Source organism: Vidua macroura, chromosome 20, assembly GCF_024509145.1.
Source record: "Vidua macroura isolate BioBank_ID:100142 chromosome 20, ASM2450914v1, whole genome shotgun sequence".
NCBI classification, from domain to species: Eukaryota; Metazoa; Chordata; class Aves; order Passeriformes; family Viduidae; genus Vidua; species Vidua macroura.
In genome coordinates, this window is record NC_071590.1 from 7534446 (window position 1) to 7561047 (window position 26602).

The following is a 26602-nucleotide window of genomic DNA, read 5'->3' on the forward strand; positions in this document are numbered from 1 at the left end:
GAGAAAGAGGTCAGAAGGGAGGGGAAGATATTTCATTACATGTAAAATTGCTAAAGACATGATGGGGTTTTTGAATAAAAAGTGTGTATTTAGCTAGAGAACAAGTTCCTCAAACTCCAGTAAGGCAAAACAACTGAAAGAGCCCTTGAAGTCTCGTTTGTACTGCTCAGGAACTCAAGCTATGCAAACATTTTTAGCATTATAATGAACAGCCATTTCTACCTGCCAAGAAAAATCCTTGTCACAGCAATTGGCAAGCCTGGTGTGCCATAGCCAAAAGTCCCACAAATGACAGGAGAAGATCCTGAAATATGTAGATCATTATCTTAGCTCCCCTCAAAATTCAACCCTAAGACGCTCAGTGTGGAGGAGGCCAGACATGGCCCAATTAATCACCATCTGTCTCTGCTGAAACTCTTGCATCTCTTTGATACCAGACATAGATGTAGCAGGTTTGTGTGAGGAGCACATTCTCTCAGAATATAAGTGACTACGAAAACAGAAATGTAGACAAGTGTGATTTGAGCAAGAGACCCATTGCCAGTACCTGGGATGCTGCCTGGAACAAAACTAACCTTTAGCAGCCTCCTCCTCTTCTCATCAGCAACTCTGACCAGCCTGCAGCCTACTCCTTCCCTGGACCTCATGTTTCGTCCTGGATTTACAGAGTGGTCAGATTCAGGTATCTGAACCACCTTCACCCCATCCACTGTCCCCTCTGCAAATGCATCCATGGACAGAGGGCGTCAAAGAAGATACAGCCAATGCTCCCGTATTTCACGTATTCCACTCCAAGTCGCTGCTGCCACTCCCGCTGTGCTGCGGTCACTATGAAATCCTGCAGCCACACAACATCCCCAGATGCCCGTGGGGAGCCCAAGCGGCTGCAGTGACGCCTCTCCCCGCTAGAGGGGAGGGCAGGACAGGGATGTGCCCGCTCAGGTGCCGCTCCAGGGAGGAACGGGCTCCAAGGGGACGCGGCTCCAGCACTGACACGGCCCCTAAAGCCAGCACCTCCACGCCTTCTCGCCATTTCCAGCCTATTTCCAAAGGCGAAGAAGTATTGCCTCCAGTACAACAATTCATCGGCCAAGATGCGACTCAAACATTCTTTTCCGAGGACATCTGAAAAGGAACATGCTCAGACAGCATCCTTGGAAAGTGAACGCAGCCATTTGGAGGGGTGACCTGTGACACCACTCCAGCTTTCACAGCTGCCTTTGCACGGGTGGTGGCAAGAACTCTGGATGCTGCCCCAGCTCTGGGTTCCCTGTGCCCTGCAGTACCCGTGATGTGACCAGAGCGACAGACTCAAGAAATGGCAGCTGCCACAAATGCTCCTTGGAGATTCCTGATGCTGGATTGCTCCAGCCTCAAACCAGCCTCCTCCACCAGCCTGCAAGGAGGAGGAAGCTGAGCAGCACTGATGAGCTCCAGAGGGAGTCATGCCCTGCTTTCCTTGACCAGAAACAGAGGCCTCAGGGGAAATGGAAGGAATGAGTCGCATAGCTCTAAACTAGGCCACGATATTAAATGCAGTTTAAAGTGAAAGATGAAAAATTCCATCTCTGCTCCTTTCAGGCCATGTAGGACAGAATATGCAAAACATTAATCCTGTTTGTGCTTTGATCCACTGCCAACTATCTGTCATCAAAAGGGCAAGGGAGAGGAGAGAAATTTTGGAGTGCTGTTCTGTTCTATACAATGGGAGTCACTCCATGTCACGCAAACAATTCTGCTCTTATAAATCTCCTTTTTGCAGACTGATGTAATGATAAACGAGATTCAATCTCCACTCTTATGTACGGGGACTGGAGCTGTCTGCCTGGATTTAACATCAGGAACATCACAGCAAGTTCCTGTACTGTAAGATACGATTATTAGTCTAAGTCATGCACCTAATAATCACTGCATTTCTATTAACCAAGGAACATTTCACACAGACTACACCCTAAAAATACGTCTTTCAAAGCTTAAAAGGATTCCCATTTAATAACTGCTGGCTATGTATGATTTTATGCCAACATACCTGACTGTATAGACAATGCCTGGGAAGTGTTTTTATCAAGAGTGAGTGGTCACAGCCAGCAAATATCAAAAGAGCACCAACAATTTAGAGACTTTGTTGACAAAGTCAACATCTTACTTGTAGCTGTGAGGTGAACACTTCAGACACTACAGAAAATTAGTTAATATAAATCTCCCCAAACCTACAGCAACATTCAGGCGTATCCATGCCATCAGAGGGTCTTTTCACTGAACATGGTCAAACGTCCACCATGTGGACAGCTTTGGACTCAGTCTCAAAGGAGGAACTACAAAGCAAAGGACTGTAATTAAATGAGCACTCTCCCAGCTCCCTGTCTACTCTTGCCCTGCCTACATCCCACCCAGTTGTTCAGACACTCACTAAGTGTCTCTGAGCCGAACATGACCTTTGCTGGGAAGAAGGCAGCTGCTTCAGTCAAATCAGAGGCTGTGCAACCAGGCACTGATCCAGTCATTAAACCATGCAAATGCTCCTTTCACAGCATCCACCAGTGTCCAGTGTCCCTTTGTTTGGGCTGCAGCCACACAGAGCACTGTACGCTTCTCCATACGGGAGCTCTCCTCGTGTGCCAGCAAATATTAAGCAAGTCAGTACAAAAGCCACCCTCCCACAACTATTTCCCAACACAGGGATAACCCAGTCTGGTCAAGTCTTGCAGAGGGTGCCACTGCTGCAGCCACAGCCTCTCCTCTAATGCAACACAAGGTACACAGAAATAAGAGCATCCACCGGACGATCACATTCCTTAGGGCTCAACTCAACTCCTGACACAGACACGTGGTGACAGTGGAGATGCCCTGGGGTACCCAACATCTGCATGGAACTGGCACCAGATGCCCAAAGAAGCAACTCAGTGCAGGCTTATGAAATCCAAGAGATGAGGATCTGTGCATGGACATCAGACAGAACTGAAGTTCAATGCCTTCCAAGATCAAATATTTGATAGATTCCTGTTCAACAGCAGACCGTGCACAAACCTGGTCCTATCAATAATCTCAAATCATCTGCTGGAACAAAGCAAGACAAATGTTTGAGTCGCACTGCCAAATATCTATTACACATTTCTGTAGCAGAGGGACTTTTCTGCAGTAGTCTGAGTTGTATCAATCTCTTAAATAAACTGTGTGAGCAAAAAGCCCACACATGCTGCATTTGCAGTATGGCTGAAGTGCCAGCAACAACACTGCCTGGGAAAACGAAGCAAGGGCTGATTCCAAAACCTGGCTTGATAAAAGGTTCCCTTTTTCTTGCAAGAAGCCCAAGACTACACACAAATCCACTGGGGTTTGAGGGGAGATGCAGAACCATACCAGGTACCACTTCCAGTCTGACCATGTCTAGTAGCAGTTTGGTACTAAAAGGGGTCACTTGGCCACCAAAAAAAAGGGCATCCAGAGTCTGCAACTTCACAGCTGCAACATGGAGAACCAGAAATCTGTGGCAGTTTGTGTGAACCAATTTACTCAGTGTATTTTGGAAACCATCAGTGTGGTTGCAATGTGCAAGCACTCACTAATAGAGGATAGGTCTCAAAGCTGAACTAAAAACCAGTTCACTTCAGACTCCATCAGTCTCTGGAGGTGGTTAACCTTAATCATGAATAAAAATTATGAAACTAATTAATAAAGTCACCTAGCATGCTCTAGAGAGGAAGCTTATTGCTACTTTTTGAAATACTTATATCTGCCATCAAACACATTTTAAAGGAGAAGCTGCTACCAGGAAGCCTTTAAGTTTGACATGAAAGTTCTTCAAAAAGCTGAGCAAACCAGGCCACAAACGAGAAAGGGGAGAACTGCACTGTTTTGCATAGAGCTTTTACCTCTCCCGAGCCATAGGGATAAGGGATAAAGAAGCATTTCTCCAGCTGTTGCTCTCTCACCCCTCACTATTTGCATGAAATACTTTGAATGAATGCTGTTTTCCTCCTCACATGTCTTCTGGATTTGAGTTTCCACATAAGCAGTAGCTTTCTGCAGCCAAGTGTTCATTCAGAGGTTGGCATTCCTTCTGGATTGTTTTCTGTATCACTTTGCTATGTCAGTAATTGGTATATTTAGGTCAAAGACATTGTGCTCCTGCTTGGAGAGAGAAAAAAACAAGTTCCTTATCAAAGCTTTCATCTTCCCGCTGGAGCAAAGAGATTTATGCAGACCTTGTTTAGATTAGCACTCACTAAAAACTGCAGAACTAAAACTCAGACACTTCAAGACAAAAATTACAAGCCTTCAACTGGTACAACAAGAGTTAGGATGAGAAGTACAGTGTGACACAGCCTGCTACACTACACCACAAGAACAGATTAAAAAGCAGATTACTGTCAACTGAATTTCTGCAGAGAAATCAGCTTGCCTGATGAGGAGTATAACAGCTTTTGCCTTAATCAGAGACCCACCTAAGGGGAAGGAAAAAAACCCCATACATTGCAGATATATATTCACTTTAAATATCCCCACATCAAATGTGTATTAATATAGTCTCTCTCTCTAAAACTGTGTAGTAGCACATCATCTCTAGCCACTTACAGACACTAAAGAAAAAAATCCAGCAGAACTATCGTCTCCCTGAATAGACCTTCCCCTTGACTTTCAGAAGGCCCTTCAGCACCCTGCAAGTATGACAGAAAAGACAGGTATTTAATGTAATTATGATGCTTTGCTGGATTTAATACCTACCAGAACCCTAAAGGCACCTGCTTAATCTCCTTTTAGGCAAAGCTAGTGACACTGTCCACTGAAAATCTTAGAATCTAGGAGCATTTGTTTCCCTAGAACAGTAACAAATGCTTATGGTAATGGGCCAAGTGTGAGAAGACTCACTGGCTATATAAACACAGGCACTGGAACTCCAGTTTTCATACTGGAAACTGTTGCTGACGTCAAGGGTATAGTTTGACTAAGACCAAGTCAAAGATATGCATGTGTACACTGGTGAATCTCAGGGCAGGGCTTTTACACAGCCAACAGTCTGTGATTAAAATGAAATCCCAGCTCCACAGGTTACCACAATGAGCAGCCATTCATTAACCACTCATGCAGGCTGACACATATACATGCATGAAATTGTCCCTCTGCAATTATGCAGGATGGACAGTCACACCTCAGACCCTCTCCAGTCACTGCCTGTTAAAACACAGACCTCACTCAACCTCCCAATGCCCTCCAGAGCTCCCAGAGCAGCCCTGGCCATGCACCTCCTCACCCACAGGGCTGACATCTTCACCTCAGAAGCTGGGCCTGTTTCCAGCTGGAGAGAGACTCTCCTCAACTGCTGCATTAAAAACGTGGCAGCTAGAATTAAACAAGATTGAAGGAGCCTGAAAAACAAACTGGCTAATGAGCCATATGCAGGGAAGTTGAGACCTGGAACTGCAGCTGATACTCTTTTACCATCCATGAGCAATAGGAAAGCATTACAAGGAACAAGGACATAGATCAGACACGGCAGATGCACACCACCAGCTTCTGGGTTAAATTACTTTCCCATTGACACGAACAAACATTTAAAATTGTTTTTTAGAAAGGAAAATATCTGGTTTTCACTTATGCTGAAAGGCTATTTTAGGAGGAGGAGGGTGGAAGGAAGGGAGGTACACGGCAAAGGGAAGGGTCTTTGTCTTGCAATCAGCCATCTTCCTGTTAGCATCTAGTTTACCTTGGTGCACGCTCATTTGTATCCCTGCAGGAGTTATCTCAATTAGAAATCAGGGAGTTATTCTAGGGCTCTGATCAAGTTGTAACTCCAGAGCTTTGACTCTTCCAGAATGTACAGTAGGGTCACTAAAACAATGCCAATCCACCTGCAACATATATGAAATATATTATTCCCATAATGGAACAAGAATAGAGCTATTTGGATACCACTCCTACTTATGTCATAGCTGTGTCCATAAAGTGAAGCTGTGCCAGCACAGCCCTCTTGTTAAAAGTCTAATTCCTGGTTAGCAGCAGCATAACCAGGCAGAGCTTTTTTTCATTTTGACAGCTTGCCTCAAATTCCACAGACTGAAGCACACGCAGCCATCCCTGAGACGTGTTTCAGCTGCACCCTCACCCCTCACCAGCTCGTAGAGCCCAGGGGCTGCCTGTAACACAAAGGCATCCTTCTCCCTGCCAGAATGCTACAGGAGACTCTCACCCACTCAGCTCCTCTGAGATCCAATCCCTGCAAGTCCCTGTCAAATCTCCTCTTGACGTAAGGAACACACAACACAGAGAATTAGGAGCGGCGCAGAAATCTTCGTGACCTACCCAAAATAAAAGCACCAGCAGCCAGGCCACTCAGGGATCTTGGCATATTGCATCAATAATTAAGAGATGATTTTCTGGATGAAAGATATTCTCAAAGGGGGAAGTTATTTAACACTTACGAAGATGAAATAAAGACTCTGAAAAGAGAACAGAGCAACACTCAGTCTTTGCAAATTCCACAATGCTCAACCTTTAAAAAGCAAAGAGGAAATCATTAATATTTCTAATTCTTTACATTGCTTAACCTGAATCTGTGTTCAACGTTATAATTACGAGTTGCAAATTGTTACCTGGCACTTGGAAGAAAAATAACAGGAAAAAAAAAGGGGTATCCAAGCAACTACATTGTACAGAGTGTCTGGATGCAGCAGCATCTGCGTTGGCACTTGCAGGCTGCTATTGCATAACCCTGGATTCAAGCAGGAGCACAGCCGGGGAGGCTCTGCTCTATTGCAGTGACATATCTAGAACAGAAGTGGCTGGTAGAGCTTTAACAGCAGGAGTTTAGAGTCTAGATCAGAACAGGAATTGGCAGCAAAGTCCCTTCACCTCTAGCCTCCGTTTGGGTAAGGAAAAACCCCCAAGTGTTTCAGGCAAAACTTCAAAAGGAATCGCTGGGACAGCTTTCTGTGCATGCAGGACACAAAGCAGAGTCTGTGGAGAGCAGAGGGAAAGGAAAGCCTGAAGATATTCCCTGGCAAGACACTGCAGAGAGAATCACAAGGTATAGAGTGTACTCCTTGTTCACATCCGCCATCCCCGGGGTGCACAGCAGCCTCCCAGCTGCCCCACTTCTGGCAGGGGACTACTACTGCTAGAACTGGGACATAATGCTTATGAACTACTCAGATTCACTCACTTCTTCACAAAATACACCCAGGTATTAGTCTCATGTGGTTGGAATTAAAGCCAGAGCAATTTTCTTGCCCGACCCAAGCTGTTTATAGGCTCTCGCACGTTATTTCTCTACAGTAGGGCTCTGCCTACACTCTTCCAGCACTCCATGCCTACAGCAACTGGAGATCCAAGGGTATAGGGAGTTTCTGAGGGACCAAAAGCAAGCCAGCAAATATAACACCTCCTCAACAGAGGCTGAAGAAATAAAAAGGAAAATGAAGCTAGGGAGTAGAACAGGGTTTTCTAGGATGAGTCAAATACTAGCAGAACAATGTTGCATAACGAGTGCCCCTTGACTTTTGTTATTTCTCCTAGCCAGCTCCTCCAAAAATCTATTTGTTATTGTTTATTTGGGTATCAGTCCAAATTGCTGTGGGAGGAGAGAGAGGATATGCTGTCAAGCTATTAATTCTAGCACTGTAGTCATTTAGCACTCTCCCACTATTAACGAATCAGTGTCCTGTTTACTGCAACACTCTAGAGCCAGCCTGAAAGTTAAATACAAAACCAGATGTTAATTAGGCTCTTGCAAAAGTGACTCCAGCACTGTTTCTCTTCAGCCAGGATGAATTCTGCCTTTGCTTATTTACCCTGCTTTGTCCAGACCAGCAGTGCCATGTCATGTCTCTCTGGAGCAGGCAGGAGCCGGGGAAGCAGCAGCCCAGCAAGCAGCACACAGCTGGGAGCATCACTCTTGAAATTTAAGCCTCTGCGAAACATTATATTGCAATAAAGGGCAGGCTGTGTCAAAAGCCAGGAGCGACTGTGGCCACCATCCATCCTCCCATTCTCCCAGGACAGAAGTCACTTTTCTACACGAGTGCATCAGTAACAGGAGAAAAGCTGTACTCAAGAAGAACGTAGGGTAATGTTTGGTTATTTCCCCCTCTCAGGAAGGGAGAACAACTGGCAGTGGGTACATCTTGACCTGTCAAAAGGGACACACTTCCATACCAGCCACCTGCCCTCATTCTGTGCCAAACCTCGCTGTTCCCTGGGGCAGGAATGTTTGAGGCAGAAGCCCACTATCCAGAACAGCCTTTAACAGAAGGACACAAACATGGTGCCAAAGGCAAAGGAACCACATTAGTCTTGGCACAAGGCTGGATTTGCCTGACCCCAGGAAGTTCAATGGATGTATCAGATTTGCAGCCCTGTGGTACTTGTCTGTATAATCCCAGCCTCCTTTGTGCCATCTGTTTCCCCTTCGGCAGACTGGCCATTAGAGACTCAATGCTAAAACTCATGTCTCCTTAGTAACAGGTTTTTGTTGATCTCCCCCACGCCTCCAAATCTTTCTATCAATCCGGTAATCTAGCAGGATTTTCCCTGCAGGGGACACATAACAGCATCAGTAGAAAAAAAAAATATATGGGACAACAGAAACACTTTAAAGGCAAGGGTAGAAGGTGTAAAAGGGGAGTGCATGAAGCTACAAGAGTTACAAGTCTATGGAAACCAGATGTTCTCATTGTATTGGAGCAAGACACCAACATACCTTCCCAGTGCCAGGTTTGAGATCTCATCTGAGCATTCAGTCCTTTACTAGTTTTTTTCTTAAAGAGTTGCCAATTGTGAATAATTTCCCATCAATACACAAGTCTTCAGAGAAAACACCCTACACAAACCCTGCATCCTTAAGACCATCTTCTCCAAGATCTCAGAGGTAAAAACACTGCCAATCTCAATGCTCTGCAGGTAAGAAAGGACTGTATTCCCCATCTATAGAGACCGGCTCTCTTACTGCAGATTTTAAGTCACTGATTGCTGGCTGCTTTTGGTTCCTTAATCCCTAAATCCCCACGCTCTCTTCTTGAGGTTAATCCAGTTAAAACTCTCCTTTCCCTTTGGCTACTGCCTTGCATAAATAACCACCTGAAGAGCAGAGCTGCAGAAGCCAATTCTCAGAGTATGGCACTTCCCAGAACTCTGTCCCACTGCAAGAGACAGTGTAAAGTTCTTGTTGCTGCCTATGGCAGAAAAGGAAATCAAGATTAGCTAGGTAAGGGCAAATGGCACTCCTTACGGATTGCTTAAATCAGCAGGAATCAATCATCCAGTCCAATCCAAATCCTCTAGTTGCTTTCTGCCTTAAGATAACTACAAACAGGTTTATGTTATACTAAGATAAAGCAGCCTTAAACCAGAGTAAGCCCTTATGCGAAAACCTCTCCTTTTTGGGAGGAAAGGAGAACTTGCCTTTGAGGTCAGCTCTAAATGAGCTACAATTACAGCCACATAGGCTATATGGGATTTGGAAAAGCAACACAGATCAGCGAAAGAAAATCACCTCTGTAGACTCTGCCTGGCTGGTCTGGCCCAGGCAGCTCCCTTGGCACTGAGCCTGTGGGCAGGAGAGTGAAAGCAGCACTAGGACAGGGAGCCAGCCCTCACCCTCAGCCTGCCAGGAGAGGCCAGTGCCATACACAGTCCGGCACATGCAGACCATGAGGACCGTCTCACTACGCACAAAACATCAACAGTCTGACCCAGCAACGATGTGTATTTCCTCAGCAGAAAAACAAAACACACCCAGTGAAGGCACATAGGAATTTGACTCCTATAGAGCAGGGAAAGCCAGGACAAGTGGGTGAATGAAAGCATGCCCTTTTCTGACAGGTGAGACCCTACCCACTTCCAGTGGCACTTGTCCCCTGGGAGAGAGCCCTGAGTAACATGGCACCATCCCCTGGGCAGGTGGTGAGCGGGTGCAAGAAAAGTCCTTGAGCTGGCACAGGTTTTAGGTCAGTGACACAACTGACCACATGGATCCTGCCCCCGCAGCCCCCACGTGTATCTATGTGTCTTACTCTCACTGTGAAGCTGGGCCAGATGCTCTGGGGCAGCAGGCCCTGCCTGCCAGAGTCAAAACACTGCACATGGGCTCCCTGGTGCGTGCCAAGCTCTCCAAGGCATACACTGGAGCCAGGACTCGGATCATAAGCTCTTTGTGTTCCTGGTCATTCACAACCAAGAGAAAGAGAAATCTGGTTTTGAGGACTGTTTATCAGCCTAGTGCTTCCAAGATCCTCAGTCTCTAGAGTAGAGAAAATGCCCCCTCAGCTTGCTGCCTAACCAAAGAGACAGCAAGAAGGACATGCATTCTGCCTCCTAGGGTAGAGCAGTCATATTGAGTGAGGAGTGTGGGGTACGAGGACAAAGCAAGGAGCCTGCACAGCTCTGCAGTGCAGCACGTTTCCAGCTCCATTCACGCGGATATGGAAAGCCGCCGCTCAGTCCCTGGTGCATATTTAAATGCTCATTCTGAATGGCCAATTAGTCAGAAGTGGAATGTTTCTGCATTCATGGAGGAGCTATTTTAAGATTACATTATGCTCTCTGCTTCCATTAATAGGTACAAATAAAAAAAAAAGGAAAGGCGTTACACCCAGCAATGCATTTGTCTCAGACTTGAGTGCTGCATGTCCAAAATCCCAGTGCCAGCACAGGAAAGTTGATGAGTTCTGTTATTGACAGGCCACATCCCTCTTCACGGCTCCAGAGATCACCCAGTCATCAGGCTTGCCAAATCTTGATGGAACAAGTCAAATCTCTGTGTTCACTGGCCGCCTCTGCTGCAGGCCTGTCACCCTGCATCTTCTAGAGCTGTGTTAAACCTCCGTGGAAGTCACCAAACTGAAAGAAGTTAAACCAGACTAGAGCAGCATCTCACGTGTCCTGCAGCTCTGGAGGAGGCTGACCCAGATACTCTCATTCCAGACACCACTTTCCCTGCTCGTGTTGCTCCCCAGTGCTGCCTTCACTCAACCATAACCAGTGCACATCTATACCCCTCCAGTGCCTCTGGATCCCCTTCCAGGCCCTGGAGGACCACAGATATTTGACAAGCTGAAAATTCACAGAAACTCATTTCAAGAACTCACAGGTTCTTTCAGCTAACAAAACTCAAATCACTAAATGCTGTTGAGCAGTTTTAGGGAAAATACAAATTTTGTTTGGCCAAGACCGACCCCTCCCAATCTCTCCTGAATGTGTTAGGAATGCAGCTGTATCCATAACATCCACACACAACCATCCATCAACTCCTACATCCAGATTTGTTTCTTCCACCCTCTCCAAGCCTGGACTGCGATATCAGGATTTGATCAGTGTGGTTTTCTGAGAGGGGGATTGGAGGAGAGGAGAAGGGAAGCATGGATACAAGCATTTTGCCAAACATCACACAGAAGTTCCATGCCAATGCCACAACGGACATTATTTAATTCCAAAAATCAATAATCTTAACACAGGGCAGATTGAGTAGTCAGTTTTCTGTCAACAGTTTTGCTTTCACTAACAGGTTTATTCAGATCATTTTGAAGATCAAAACCACAGAATCCAACAGGTACATGTATAATAAATCTCATTAAAACCAGAGCAGGTCATCCCTCTGATGAACTTAAGCTGTAGATCCTTCTAATACTCTTGAAGAAAGCTTGGGTCACCAGCCAAACGAGGATTCCCTCAGCTCACAAATCCACATCTTTTGAGCCAAGTGGAAATACTGTATGAGCTAAAGAAAACAGAGTTTTGTGTGTGGGTTGGGTTTTTTTTTTTTTAATAATGTGAAGAGCAAGCAAAAAGTCTCAAAATATGCAGCAAAAATAAGAGTCAGAGCTGAAAATAAAATCCAACTTGGAGGAGAAAAGGTGATATAAAAACATTGTATTAAACCAATGTTACTTTGATGTTGGATTCAAATCTAAAGAAATGCTTAGCCCACGCAGACATAAAAACTACAAAAAAACCTTCCTAGCATGAGAACTGTATAAGGTACAGGTTCAGCTCTGCTGAAACATGATTTACACAAATCCAGAGGGGGAAATGCAGAGCATTGAACAGCAGTAGCAGCACATATACATAAATGTACGTGTATGTATGTGTCTATATAAATGAGAAACAGCATTACATGATGTCAGGAAAATAAATAGAAGGATGCCCAATGCTGGAAAGTGCTGCTTAAAACAAACCTTGTGAGTCCTCAGTCCTGGGAGGGCTCTGCTTCCACTGGACACAGACATCACAGGCAGGCAGTGGGACAAGGAGACTCACTGACAGCACTTTTAATGCTCTAAAACTTTGGCCATCATGGAGAAACCAAAAATTCTTGGCACAGATGCAGTAATTTCAACTTTGTTCATTTTATTGCAGTAATAAAGATATTGCTTTACAGATGCCATAGTTGATATATGCAAAAAATGTGGATCAGAAAGACAGTTTCTAACTTTCTCAGTTAAAACACACCCACCCACCAAGGATTAAAAAAATCTTTTCCCCTAAGATGTCAAGGTATTTCTTTTACTAAAGCATTGGGTTTTCCTGGTTTTTAACAAGGATAGTAAGAGAAAAACTCAACTTTTAATGCAGAAAACACTTCTGTGAAACTATGGAAGAGGCAGAAAATCCTGGATTGCATTTAACTAGGGAACAAGGTCACAAATTAAGCAGTCTGAGAATTTCTGGTAGCTTAGCCCTGAATTAGTTCTCCCCTGTTCTGTGTGTTGTTTTTTTTTTTTTTTTTTGTTTTTTTTTTTTTGTTTTTTTTTTTTTTCCTCCCAACCCTCTCCACTACTTAGCTCAAAATGCAAGACCAACAAGAACACATGATACAGCCTGCACTGGTACAGGCAAATACATTGCTGAAGTCACAGGAGCACATTCTTGAGAGCTCATACACCATCACATGACAAACATCACAAGAAGTCAATTTACTAAACTCAATTTAAACTTGAAGAAGTTAATAATCATAAAACCCACAATGGGAATGTCTCTTAGAAAAGGAGAAGCTGCACTTGAAAAGACAGCAAGAAACAACAAAGCCAAGATCAGTTCTCATGTTATTTGAAACTTTTGATTTCCAGTGCTACACATGCAAGGCAGTATTGCTTACAAGTCCCTGATAAATACTTGTAGTTACACAGCTTACAGCAAAAACTGACCAGCAGCCAGTGAAGATCTTATCAATAACCCTCTTACAAACATACAAATATTTGAATTTTATTGCAAGCACTTGAGCTAAATCTTTCCTGATTCTACATGTCTGAAAACCAGCAGCCTGTTCATTTGCTGTAAAGCTGGTAGGTATGAGTGACTTCTTTTTCAACAGGAGGACATGCAAGGCACAATCCTCCTTAGCTTCCACAAAGTATTGACAACTATTCAGAACACACACAAGCTCTGCTTCCAGCTCCAAGCAGACAAATGGAAATAAAAGCACAACTGCCTCTTAACAACATGTCATTGTACAAACTGATGTTCATGCTTTACCGGTATTGATTTCTGTACCAGGACAAAGGAACTTGTTTTTTAATTTCAAGAGCCATTTTCATTGGAAAAGTCTCAAAGCTATACGAACATTTTATCCTGACAATTTAATTAGGGATTGGTCCAATTCTAGTGCTCAACATCCAGGGATCCTGAAGGCTCTTAACTGTTTAAAAAGGTTGCAGTGATCTGCAGGCCTACCATCAAACAGATCACTGTAGACTCATCCTTGGGATTAAGTCATCTCTATTTGTGAGCCCTTATGTGATGATCTGTTACAGAGCGTAAGTACTGCATGAAAGCCTCTTCAAGGCCTTCACCACCATCTGTGAATTACATTATTAACAATGGTATGAACTTCCTAAGAGCATCTGGTTCTCTCCCCACCCCCTTCTCAGATCACTGGGAAGAGCTCTTCAGTATCAAAACAGGCACAGGCAAAGCTGTTTTCCTCTTTTCCATGCTTCCCTACCTCCTCCCACCTTTCAGCAGCAGAGGATAGATGGGGCTCAGCTCTCCATTTCCATGCCCTGCATGTTTTCTGCACAACCCTCATTATTGTTAAATAAGGATGGACAAAAACAACTCCATGATGTGTGTACCGCAGACATTTTACTGGGAAAAGAGGAAGTTTATTCCATCGTTTTGCAGAGGCAGCATCTGAAGTATGCTGAGAACTGTGCTGAGGCACAACAGGGACTGCACAGTCCCACCCCAGGACTCGCTTCCCACCAGCACAATTCCTGACATTAACCAAAACCAGGCAGCAGCCACGCAGCCAGCTTCAACAGTTACTGCTGTAGCAATAAATTTCTAGATGCAAAGAAGTATTTTGTCATCCCAATTCTTCTCCCACCAAGGATGTTTTAGTAGTTGATTCTGAAATCATGCCAGCTTCTTGTAAACAAGAAGGAGGAAGCAGCAGCATCGCCTGGGACGCTGGAGCACACTCTCCACTGAACTTTGCACAGAGTTCACATCAAACAGCCTCCTTGGCTGCTCTAAGGGATCATTTACTCTTGCAGGAATGGAGCCTTCCTATCTTGCTTTCTACTGCTTGTTCTTCAAACCCAGCTTCTCTTCTTGCTCTCTAAGTAGGGCTTCTCGTTGCTTCAACTCTCTGTGCTCATCAGCAGCCGTTTTTCCACTTTGTTTTGCACAATACCGTTCTTTAGTTGCATAACAGTTTGCAATTCAGGCATCGTTACAGCCCTGTAACACACAGCATCTTCCTCTGTCTTAAGTTAGCAGCAGTGTTTCTTGAAAGAAAAGAGCAACATTATGGGCAGCTCCATAAAGACTTGTATTCAGAGGGAAACAGAATCCAAAACTAACAATCCTGCAATGTGCAGTAACAGACAGAAAATACTGGGTGGAGAGAGGAAGACAAAACTGTTTCTGCAAAAATGCACATGAACTCTTCTAACAAACCGTTTCTCCTATGCCCATGTTTCAAATAAATGATCAGACACGTGTTGATGTGCACGGAGAGTTGCATCTAGAATATGCTACTACTGTAATTAAAGGAAAATACAAAATTTCTTCAAGTTTATAAAATAATAGGCAAGTATTTGGGGTCACCATGAGTCCAGTGTTGCCTGAATCCACAGCCTTTGTGTGGGCTGAAAGAGGAAGTCTGCAATTACTGTAGCTGACCTCAAGCTACAGGAGGGGAGGAAGCCTCCAGGGCCGTTCTGCCAGGCTTTAATCTCATTATGGTCACTCAGCTTTGGCATCAGGCAGGTCAAGATGAAGATGGACCATTACCCAAACTTCTGGGAAAGCACATGGATGTGTTTTTACACAGCCATTTAAAAAAGTCAAGGGAGCCACAAGAAAATTAGGCAAGTTTTATGAGTGGCTTTAGATGGATGGCTTGACAACAGAATCTTGTCTTATTCCCTGCAGCTTATTGTGAGGGATGCAGGGAGAAGTCAAGAAACTGCCGAATGTTAGAGTAAATTAGTGGCAATTAGAGATAGGCTCTGCCAAGCCCAGGTCCCAGCATACAGCAGGAGCACAGTGTCCTATCAACGTGATCTTTATAACACTGGTTATATGTAATCTGGAACGAAAGTAGCAACTAAGTAGCAACTAAAATTGGAATGAATTCCCATCTTTCAAACAGCATGTACAGGTGACCATGTAATCAAATTAATTAATATTTTGTTAAATCAGTGCACTGAATATTACCCGATGAGCTCATTTTTGGAGGCAGTTCAACGCCTCACTTCTAGGACTGATGTCAGTGTCACATGCTTGGAGAGGATCAGTCTGCAGCTGGATATTTTAAAGCCTTCTATTAGGAGCATAGAAAAGTCAGCGGATTTCAACAGCATCAACCAATGAATTTTTGTTTTATCACAACAATTTAGTCACCAGACTCCACTGTCAATATCTTTGTGAGAATATCAGGCCATTTCAGACACTTCAAGTCACTAGACAGAAACTGAAGAGTGCAGAAATGGAGTTGTTTCAACAGAGAAAGTTGTGTTTCAACATAAAAGGAAATCAACAGAAAGACAAGGGAACAGGAAACTCCAATTCTGACTGGCTCCTGATAAAATAATTAACCTTTGAGAAACTAAACTCAGCAGCTGTAAAAATACATAAACAAACAAACAGTAGCAGAGCAAAGGGTGTTGAGCATCAGCAGCACAAATGCTCCAGGCAGCAACATTCAACCCTGAGTTCAAATCCCATTCCCTCACAGACCAACTGTGATGTCATCTTTTATTTTGACATAATGCAGGATGTCACTGAAGTTCAGTGGCAAGTGTTCATGCAGGATCGGTGAAGTCTCTGCACTTTGATGCTTGCTGCTTGCACTTTGTACCAACAAGCAGGAACAGATTTGCATTACACAAATAAGCCGTGTTTTTATTGTGCAACCGCATGCGACTTTTTTGGAGAAAAACAATGCTCAAATACAAGGAGTGCTGTGTGCATCAGGCTGCAGAGTGGGTGGCAGTGATGTTGTCAGAAAGCACTCGGCACCGCTTACCTCCACACCCATTGACTTCAGCAGAAGGCTACATACGAAAAGTCTCTGAAGATGAAGCTGAAGTGTTCCCTAACCCATGGCGCTGTCCATACACTATACTTAAGAAAGAGACAAAACAAAAACCACAGAAGTGAAGCAGCATGAAATTGCAGGGTTTGGGTTTTTAGTTTTTAAAGACTCCTGCAGTCCTTGCTCCAGTTAAGAAATCTGACTGTAAACCCATCAGTTGTGAGCAAGCCCTTCCCCACACTGCCTGAGCCTTTGCCATGTCTGAGGTGTAGGATGAGAACCATGGTGTTTAATGCATTCTTAGAGTGCTCCCCGAAGACCTTGGATGAAGATGTGTTAAAACTTCATGGTCAGCTCAGCTGTTGAATTGTTCACTGAGACTGCCTAGGTCAGTCAGGGGCTGTACCAAACCCCACAGCCCTCACATGCAGCACAGGACACGGCCCATTCTGGGATCGTGGGATCCTGGGAGCTTTTGTCCATAAAGTTCACAAACTGCATCAGTTTTATGGACAGATCAGTTCACCCTCACCCAGGCTACTAATTTAATTTGTAATACTTTTAAGAACAGGAGAGTCAAAGGCAGGAAGCCCTAAACCTCCGTGAATGTGAAGCACTATACACAGGACTGCAGAGCAAGGAGCAGCTCAGGTCCCTCCAGAGGAGCTGGCAGACACCAGATATTTCAACTTCAGTGTGTAATAGACCCTCCTTGCACTCTGTGAACTTATAGGAAGATAAATATGTTTGGTGCACAGGCTGCAGATGGGGTCAGAGAAGGTTTTTATAAGCAAGACAAACTCACAGTATTCCTAGCAGTTAACTCCAGAGGCATGTGACTATTTTCAGATTGCAGCTTTTATCCCGGTCACAGAAAGACGAGACTAAAGGAAATAACAAGATCCTTACAAGTCCAAGCTCTCATTTAGCTGCCTGTGGTTCAGCAAGGCATTCCCTCTCATTTTAAGATGAGGCTTATAAATTCAGCGTACCCCAAAGATTTCAAAGTGAGCAGAATGCATCCTTCATTCCAAACTAACTCATCTCAGCCAGAATTCCTCTGTACAGGATTCCATTTTTTTTTTCCAGAGGTTTGAAGCTATTTGGCAGTTGTATGACACTCGGACCAGGCTGCACATTTCTCTTTCTCTTTTTTTAATTTTAGACTTAATGTAGCATGTACTCTCAGAAAGGTTTACAATGCAGCCTTTTGTAGTTAACTTGCTCCAAGCTGGGCCACTGCCAGGTTGTTATCAATGACATTTTAAGGCAGATGAATGAAGTTCTTATTATGGTGACAAGCAGAATTGTGATATGGCACATGCATACACTGAAAGAAGAGAGCTTGCTATTAGTTTGTCAGGTTAATAAATAAATAGCGATTTAATGAATAAAAGCCTTTTATTAGGAAACAAATGAACAAAATTAATATTTATAAAGCTTTAGTGGTTTAGAGCACCCTTTAAAATAAGATTATTCATTTCAGTCACAGCCACCATCATGGATTAGAGATTCTTGAACACAGCTTCCCCTCCTAATTCTCTTATCATAGCAGTGCAAGGCAAAAAGCAAAGCTCAGCCTTCTGAACTGTTCAGGCCAGACTCAGTTTGAGATTGACAATAGTGAAGGCCCATGACAGCGAACATTTCTGTTACATCTTCAGGACTGCAGCTAAAGACTGCACCTGTTGGAAGAACTGTTGGTTCCTTATCACAGCAGGAAGTTCTCACGTTTTACACAGTGTGCTTCCACACCACACAGAGCACTGAACCTGTGCCAAGCCACAGAGAGCAACGCTGCACGTTAGACAAACTATCAGCACTCAGCCAGGAAATCGCTCCCCATCTGCCCCCAGAAGAGAGTCTGCACTAAAACCCTGCTGGTATCTCTCACCCTTCAGGGTTCTTCAGCATCTCCCACAGCATATGTAGAGAATGTTCACCACCAAAGTGAAGTTTAAGGAGGGCAGATGATGTCCAGCATGTCCCACTTCCCAGGAAGCAAATGAAATTCTGACACGCACAGACTGCTTCCATCTCAAGCTGTCTCTGTCTTGTACTCCCTTGGTTCAAGGGGTTCTGTGGTCACCTGTCCTAAAATCAAACTTGCAAGTTTAAATTTTAAACAAGCTGAGTAATTTTGGGCTGGGTTTTGTGGGGCTGTTTGTAGGGAGGGGGCTGTTTAGTTTTGGTTTTGTTGGGTTATTACTTTACTTTTTAAATGGGGCACTTCTTAAATTCAGGACCAAGATGTAAGCAAGTGCTCAAGCTTAAAAATTTATTTTGGCTCATGCCATCTTCTCCTCAAATACTAAAAAAAACATTCTCAAACTTTTCCCTTCTTCTCAAGGCAAAGTCAAATTTGAACTTTCTCAGTCATATGAGAAGCAGATAGAAACTGCCCCAAAATAACTGTCTCAGCCATGTACGGTCAACATGAACAGATCTAAGTTAAACAGAGCTTCCTCCCCACCAGAGCAGTTTCTGGTTTATGTGTAAAGGAGAAAAATTCCACTTCAAGGACCAGAAGTGTGGGTTGCAGAAGCGTGTGGCACAGTTGTTATCTTTGCAGTATGATGCACAAGTTGAAACCAGGGATCCGTAAAGTGTATGTGAAAAATATTCATTTCACCCACTGAGACTGTGCAAACTCTATTCCAGTCATACTATAAACGTTAACTAGTAATACATCCCTTGCCTTAAAGTATCCCACAACTATGCCCAGCTTTTGGGAAGGGGGTTGAAAATATGCTCTACTCATATTGGTTTTCCCCAATAATCTCTTTTTTGAGATTCAGGAGCAGAGCAGAAGCTGCACTGAAGGACAATTTTCTCCCACCATCAAGGCAGCCACACAGCAAAGTGCTGAGGGACACAGTGGCAGGCAAACACTACAAGCAAGAGAGAATCTATTAATATTTGATTCCCATATGCAACTGTACTGACAAATTTATGCAATATTAAACTCGACCCACACTACAGGGGTAGCTGCTGTCTCAAGATTCATTGAGAGGTGGAATTCAGGCTTACACATTCTAATAACTGCTGCTGAACCAAAATACTACCAGGAGGAAGAAACACCACAAAGAACAAAAAGGTCTAAGTTGTCCTGTTTCACTTCACGTTTTGAAGTCACAAGCTTGCTCAAGAACAACTCAACTGAAAACAACACCAGAGCAAACTCGCAGTAATGAAACTTACTAGATGTTACATAAGAAAAATATTTGATTAGAGAGTGAATTAAATCGTTGTAAACCCTTCTGCAATGTGAAAGGGCAAAGGGGAGGGCTGTCATTTCAAGGTTTGCATCTCACTCAGGAAGACAATACAGCACCTAGGTAGCTGTTTCCTACCACATCTTGAAGCAGTGTATTTAAATACAGTGGTTACAGCATCTCTGAAGAACATGCCCAGAGCTGTTTGTCTTTAAACTGTTTAAAACTGTTGAGGAGGACTGCGGAAAGGAAAACAAAAAAGAAAGACAACAACAGAAACAAAGAAGAACAAAAAAAGAATCAATCCTTATTCCAGAAACACCTTCATCTCATCACCTAGCACTTCCTCTTGTACCTAGGTTTAGCTCCTGTCCATAGGTCAGAGAGCTGAGTCACTTCCCTGCCTGCCCCACAGCAACTCATGAGCTAAATTTCCAGTGTGACACCTTGTTTCCTATTGAAGATGCTCCAGAATTCAGAACTACTCCAAGGGAACAGCAGGCTCCAAAGGATACCTGCTACTATACAAGAGGCTCACAGACATCAGCTGATTCTCTGCAGTCCATTCAGGAGCTTCAGAGACTTGTGGGAAATTCCATGTTTAAATGGACTGAGTGAAAGGGTTGGTCCTGTAGCACTCAGAAGAGTCAAACCATCTCTAACTACCAACCAGCTCTCCTTTGGAAAGCAAAGCACTTTACACAAGCAAGGCACATGCCCTATCCCTCCCTCTCATCATCCTGTAAAATGAAAAGATGAAAAGCATGACATGTTTTGTTTCAGGGTTTTTTCTGAAGAATCCTAATGTACACAGTTCTCAGATGTCAGCTGTTGAAGCTAAACCAAGCCAGTTGAACAAGTCTTAAAAGTTCTTGCTGCAATTTTAAATATGATAGTTCTGTACATCAAAACAGAAGGGACATGGTAGCAGCCAATGAGAATAGGACAGCCACAGCTCCCTGGGACAGGACTGGCTTTCCAAATTTAAATTCACTTTTCAGATATTTAATTCAGTTACAAGTTGCAGTCGAACTCCTGAGACCACATCTCCGGAATTTACTTGTCTAAGACCTCCTGTGCTTCTCCACTGGCAGAGCAGTGGAAAGCTCAAGCCTCAAAGCCACCTCCCGAGCTTTGGTACGAGCTCAAGGAGTACAAGGACAGTATGATCTCTGACAAAACACAAAACAGGTCAGATGAAATACTCTAATGTCTTTGATTACTTCCATACAACAAGTTTACACTGTGGCCTTAAGTTCCGCAGTAATTTCACCCTGAAACAGCCCCCACCAATGCAGTAACTTCATTATTTCCATGAAGCCTGAAGCTTAGGAGTCTCTTGGAAGGAGGAGGAGGAGCAGCGCACCCAACAGCAGCGAGGAGCCACAAGCACAAGGCGTTTCAGCGAGTGCCAGGGGCGTTCCATTTACCGGGGCCACAAGGAGTTCACGTCACAGGGCATTTGCCAGGAGTTCCTGATCACTGGCATGCACAGCAAGGGTGCGTCTCACCATGGAAGCAACAAGCTGTTAAACGGCGTGACTCATCTCACAGCAACGTTTTCTGCCTTCCGAGAGGAGAGCAGCCTTATGAGCAACGCTGATAAGATGCATATTCAGAGGAATTCTATTTGGGCAAAAAAGCTATTGACACATTCAAACCCCTATATACAGAAGCCTGCCCAAATGCTGACTAAAACACATGAACGCGCACACTGCAATATTGCAATATTGTGATAAGACATTTTGCAGATGGTTGGGTTGACAGTAATTTCACCAATTTATATGGCCCAACTCAGAAATGCAAAAATGGCTCATAATTTTTGACCTCTTTAAACAGAGCACTCCAGAAGAACAGCTTCCAGCTAAAAGGTAAGAAACAGGGTGTGCCCTGCTTAAATCACTATTTCCAACACGTATCACCTCTTTCTTGTCCTGCTTCCAGGGTTCCCCTTCTATGCAAAAGATATGAGCTTCATTGTCACTACCTAATAATCAAATTAAAAGGACACTCAGGCAAATCAATCAAATTAATTCAGAGGCTGAACTAAACAACTGGAACACCTGGAGCAGGCAGCTGACCAGCCTAAGTGCTCTTGAGTGGCAGGGCCAGTTCACTTGAAGGCAGCACTGGTCACAAACCAGCAGCTCCATTTGTATTTCTCGCTAATGGCATCAGCAAGAGTCAGACATGAAGACTGCAAAGAGCCCCCTGGCTTCAGCTGGTCCTGGGAGGATGTGGCTTCTTGTGACTGAAGAATGAAACCTTGAGCTCCAGGCTGTGATCAGGGAGCAGCTACACTGAGCTAAGCTGCCCAAAGGCTATTTCCTTTTTTTTCTTTTTTTTCCATTTCCCAAGACAGAAGAGTTGCAGCTTTAGATCTTTCAGGATTTTTTCCAGTAACTGGAAATCCTCAGGCATTACTCCTGCATAAAGGCAGCTCTCTCACACTAAAATATTTCCAGCAGACTGCTTTGTGGATGGCAGTCTCTGCTCAAAATAGCATTTTCCACTTAAGTAAACATGTCATTGCTCCCAGAATGACTGTAGATGCTATGGTACCCTGCCCTTTTCAACTTATTTTCACTTCTTAAACAGCAAGAATCAATACTGGTCAGATAATGACTCATTACAGCATCACAAGCTATTTGCATTTTCAAATGTACAAGCTCCTTTTCAAAACACAAGAATTTATGTGCCACTGGAACTCAAGAGGTGAAAACCAAGCTATCATTAACATATGCTACAAAATCTCTTAAAAAAATATGAAGATTTTTTCATGCACTCTGCAAGTTTTAAGAATGCTTCTCTGTGGTTCTCAGTGAGGCTCCAATTCCACTGTCATCATCCTCCTCCTCAGCTGCAAATACTGTTCTCACCTCAAAGGGGACATTGCATTTCATGCAGATCCTAGAGGAAACCTGCTTAGTGTGTATACAAGAGGCAGCAAACACTGCAGAGAAGGACAGGTCTCCTGTCACAGTTTAACCATCAAACTGCTTTAGGAACAGGAGAGGCTCATCACACATGACTGCATTTACACACACAAAAATTATCTGTTCTCCAACAGCCTGGACTTGTCCAGCTGGAGAGAAATCATCTTTTAACAACACAACATCACACCCAGCAAGAGGTGGAGGCCTCCTGGTTCCCTCACAGAGCTTTCAGCAGAAGTAGTTTCAAAGAAAGGAAGTTACAGATCACCTCACTGAACAGTTTTATCTCCCAAATGGTGACAACTGGCACCAGAGGAAACAGGTACCTCTAGGGTACTGCAATGTTTGCCTAAAGCAGGAATCAGCTCATTCTTCTGGGCCACTGCCTCCAAAAACTTCAGTTTTCAGAATGAGCTCTTGCTATACCTGAAAGACATCAGCTGGAGAAAACCAAGAAACAATAGATGATCTTTACTGATCAGAACATCTTTAAATATTAGGCATTCCTAACTTTACTAAATATTTCATAAGAAGCTTCTGATCACCCAGCTACATTGTAGTTCCCTCCAAAAATCAACTCTCCATAACCTTGATTGCAGCAGCAATCAAGATCTTAATTTATTTATTTAAAAAAAGGAAAACAGAAAAATAAGTTCTATGTGAGATAGACTGGACTTATCAATGATTAAGTAAACTCACAATTACCACATTGTTTAACAGCAATTACAGAACCAGGGATAGAGAAATGTTGTATTTAGTTTCCCCATAAAGAAGTGGGGAGAATATTTCCTGAACATTCTACCAGCAAGGAGCTTCCAAGCACAACATGACAGACACTCCCAAACACATTTCCAGGACTCTACTTCCTGCTCAAGCTGTTCTCCTGGGACTAAGGAGGGCAAGTCCAATGGTTTAGGTTTTGATTTGCTTTAGAGTATTTTTTTCCCAAACTGTGCATTTTAGAACAATATATACCCAGTGTATCCTCTCTTTTTGGGTCAGTCGGTCCCTTCCAATAGAAGCATATTGTCTCCCTCAGGGTAGGGAAGACAAGTGAACTGTGAGAGCAGCCAGGGCCAGATTGCCTGCCCAGCTTCTTCACTTCTCAGGGAAGAGATATAATAAACAAAAGGAAAATAGCATTTTCCAGAAATTACAGATACAATTTTTTTTTGGTAACATCATTGGTAATTTTTTTTGGTGCATCAAAAATACTTTAAAAGGCCAAGAATCAATAGATTGTTTCCAATACAGGTTTTCTTAGCAGCCAAGAACTGCACTGAACAATACAACAGCATTAGCACCAAGGACCTCATGGCATCTTTGTATTTTACTGTAGCATGGTCCTGTCTGCCACCACTTTCTGCTAACGTGGTACATCAGAAGACAACTGTTCTGCTGTAAGGATTGAAGATTGCAGTCTTATTTCTCAAGAGTGACTGCATAACCAAAGGCCAAAACAAACAGCAAAAGTCTGGACAGACAATTAAAGGAATTTTACAAGTCATCAAGCAACCAGAGGGCTGTAAATGTATAATCAACACTTTGCATGAACTACCCTGAAATGAATGCTCATGAGATGCTCTGTGGCAATGAGAACAAGGTAAAAACCTATAAATAAAAGCCTTCCAATTTCAGAGTGATTCAGATCAGCTATTCCCCTGAACCTGTAAGAGCCAATTATAACAGTTTATAGGGCACACTTTATGCAAGAAATCCAATTTGAGGACACTAATTTCACCCTTTCTCCTTGTCTGAGAAGTTTATCTCTGAAGCAAAAAGACATCAAGCAATTTAAAAAGAGAATCCATTTCTGTCCTCAAAATTCTTAGTGACCTGGAAACAGAATTAGACATAGCCATATGCTTGCACACTGACATGCTTCTCCCTTGCCCACAAGTTGAAGCAGCTAAGTTCCAGCAGTTACCAGATAATCTTTGCTCAGAAACAGTAAGGATAGACCCTTACCCTACTGATAAAATTATTGAGCAAAATGAGCTTTCATTTAAAGAGGTAACCTGGAGACAGTCAAAGGAAGCTATCATCAGTTTACTACAGATTGCTTGGAACAATTTGACTTAAAACTGAAAGAGTCAAGTCCTCCTGCTACAGCAGACATGGATCCAGGAGAATGGCAAGCATGGCAGGCTTAAGACCAAAGCCCTCCTAAGGACCAAAAATGTATCTGCCCTGCTCACAAACCCTCAGCAGCTGAGGAAGGAGAATCATCTGAAATGACAAAGTTTTGATTAAAAACCAAGAAATTTGTGGCAAAGGAGGAACACACATGAGCTCTAACAGAAGGAGGGAGAAATAACCCACCCCAGATATCTAAGAGGCTAAAAGGGCAGCCCAAACCTGAAGTGTGGTTAGGAAGTTGCAACAGGAAACCCAGAAGTGTTCAAACAATAGCAAATAAGATCGTGATGAAAATCAAGTTCACACTGCAAGAGAATTCTGAGAAAGGAGAAGTAATTACGAAGCCCAAAACCAGGCCAGGAATATGCCACACACTTATTTCTGGTACAGAATACACCTCCATAGCATGTCATGGGAGAAAGAAAATATAGACACATAAATCCAAGGCTGCATCCTCTGGATTTATCAGGCTCCACAGGGATTTGTTTTTATATTTAACAACTAAGTAGTATCCAAATATCAGCACGATTTCAATTTAATTTAATTGGTTAGGAAACAGCCTGGCTGTTGCAGATGGAAAAGCTTTAGAGAATACAACTAATTGTTCATATATATATAAAATATTTAACAAAGAGAGGGTCTATGCATCCAAGTGGGAGAAAGAAGGAAGATGCAACCAAATGGGAGAAAGAAGGAAGATGCCAAGAGAGACCTTTTTTATTCTCACTAGATGCATTCAATGCTATAAATGTATGGGAAAAGGAATAGTGGAAAGGGTAAAGAAGTCAGAAGGGGAAGAAATCTCTGAAGTAATGCAGCACATTAATATTTATAGCAGGTAAGTCTAAGTGAAATTAATCTGTGTTGCTAAGTAAACATACCTTAGGAGAGACATGGGAATGAAAGAGGGGGGAAAAAAGAGGTAAGTGTTCTGACAGCTAAAATGCCATTGGGGCAGGCAGGACCTGTCAAGCAGCTGATCTAGTTTCAGAAGAGGTTACCTAACACAACAAGAAATATTTTCAGAGTAGTTGGCTTTTTCATTCCCCCCCACTGAGGATGGAAGCAACTGGGATTTCAACTATTCTCTTTCTCTAAACATTCGCAAATCAGGCATAACAGCAGTGTGATAATGCATGTGATAATGCATGAGGTTTTTTAAGGATAAATGCTAACTTAGAACTAAGCGTACAGAAGTGAAATCAAAGCTATTTTCATTCTCATCCTTGACTACATCAGAAACGGCACATGGGGGGTAGGTAGCAGCTTAAGGGGTAAACATGCAGGGGTTTATAATAGAGAAGTACAAGCAACAAACAAAACAACAGCCTGTCCCAAGTTTAAAGAGCATGGAAAGGCAGAAGCCTTCAGAGCCGCCTGCCCAACCCAGGGCAGCGACGGGAACATCTGTCCTGCCGCACATCTCTCTCAGGGATTTGGAATCTGGCCGTTCTGTGTCTCTCCTGGGCTTGACACAGCCCTGTGAAGATTACATGAACCGTTCTAAAAAAAGGGGGAGAAAACCACCTTAGCTGCCCGCGAAGGCAGAGCGGGGCACTGGGGATACCCAGAGGGTGCTGTCAGATGAGATCAGCTGAGCACGGCCGGAGCCCCAACCATGTCAGGTCGCTTCCACACACGCTTCCCGCCTCTCCTACCGCATACAATGAACACAGAATAAACCGGGCGGATTTATGGAAACAGCCCCGCGCCGCCCCATCCTTCAGAGGGATGACCGGGACCCTGCGATACCATGAGGGCCGGGAGGGAGCTGCCCTGCCCCAGCCCGCGCCTGCTGAGGGCACCGGGACCCCCGCCCGTCCCCTCGGCTGTCAGCA

At 43.7% G+C, this 26602-nt stretch overlaps 1 protein-coding gene across 2 annotated transcripts in view; it reads right to left on the reverse strand.

Moving 5' to 3' along the window:
- Positions 1-26602, reverse strand: part of SSH2 (slingshot protein phosphatase 2) — an 87247-nt gene that overhangs the window by 60264 nt on the left and 381 nt on the right. The window lies entirely within an intron of this gene.